The sequence below is a fragment of the Octopus bimaculoides genome, chromosome 28 (genome assembly GCF_001194135.2).
Source record: "Octopus bimaculoides isolate UCB-OBI-ISO-001 chromosome 28, ASM119413v2, whole genome shotgun sequence".
NCBI classification, from domain to species: domain Eukaryota; kingdom Metazoa; phylum Mollusca; class Cephalopoda; order Octopoda; family Octopodidae; genus Octopus; species Octopus bimaculoides.
In genome coordinates this window covers 15408497-15409521 of record NC_069008.1, presented here as the reverse complement: position 1 = coordinate 15409521, position 1025 = coordinate 15408497, and positions in this window count along the sequence as shown.

Genomic DNA, 1025 nt, shown 5'->3' with positions numbered 1-1025 from the left:
CATCCCACAGGTGGCAAAAAATACTTGTGACCATTCCTCATGAAAGCAGATGTGCAGTACCACCATGTTCAAGCAACTGTGTGGTACTATGTGCCTGTGAAGTGCCTTATAAAGTATCCTTTGCACTGTGAAATGGTTGCCACAAGGAAAGGCATCCAACTGCAGAAGGAATAAGAAATCAGAGAGGAGTGTGCTACAGCTCCCCAGTTTGCCAGCCCTGGTCAAACCATCCAACCCATGCCAGCATAAACAATGTACGTTAAAAGATGATGATGAGCTTAACATTTTAATTCAGCAAAATTTACATCATAGGGTCTTGTGTGAAGATTACATATGTGTAAACTATACTGGCACCTTCACATTGTGTAACAGCTTTAAAATAAACCATAGAGTGGTGGTCACTAGCATCGGGCTTCCTCCAGAAATATAATTTGATGTTGTTTCGATCCAAGTCACTTCTGAGTAGATCTGTGATTATAGACATTCCATTCTGTCGATTTCTATAACATTGCATATCTGTGTCTACATCATCAAATACAGTATTCAATATTCATGACCCATAGGAGAAATTTAAGGGAAAGGTGTTCGGTGTCGTAAAAGGGGGTGGAAATCAGATTTATAAAAGGCTTCCCCCACCCCCATCATTTTCAAATGAATGTTCAAGATAATTTGAAAAAAATCTTTCTCAAATCGGGTAACATCCAACTTATGTGTATGAGCTTTTCTGCACAAAAAAGGGCATCTCCCTTGCATAGCTAGAAATAGCAGCCAAACCTCCCACAAATTATAGATATCTCCCTTCCATAGCTAGAAATAGCAGCCAAACTTCCCACAAATTATAGATATCTGCCTTCCATAGCTAGAAATAGCAGCCAAATCTCGCACAAATCAAGGACATCTCTCATTCATAAAACAGAAAAGACAAAGAATCGACGCGCCAAAGACCAAACGTCTACAGAATTAAAAACATTCACTATTTTCATTGTTTAATACTTACGGAAATGTCTCACATAAGATAGTATAGT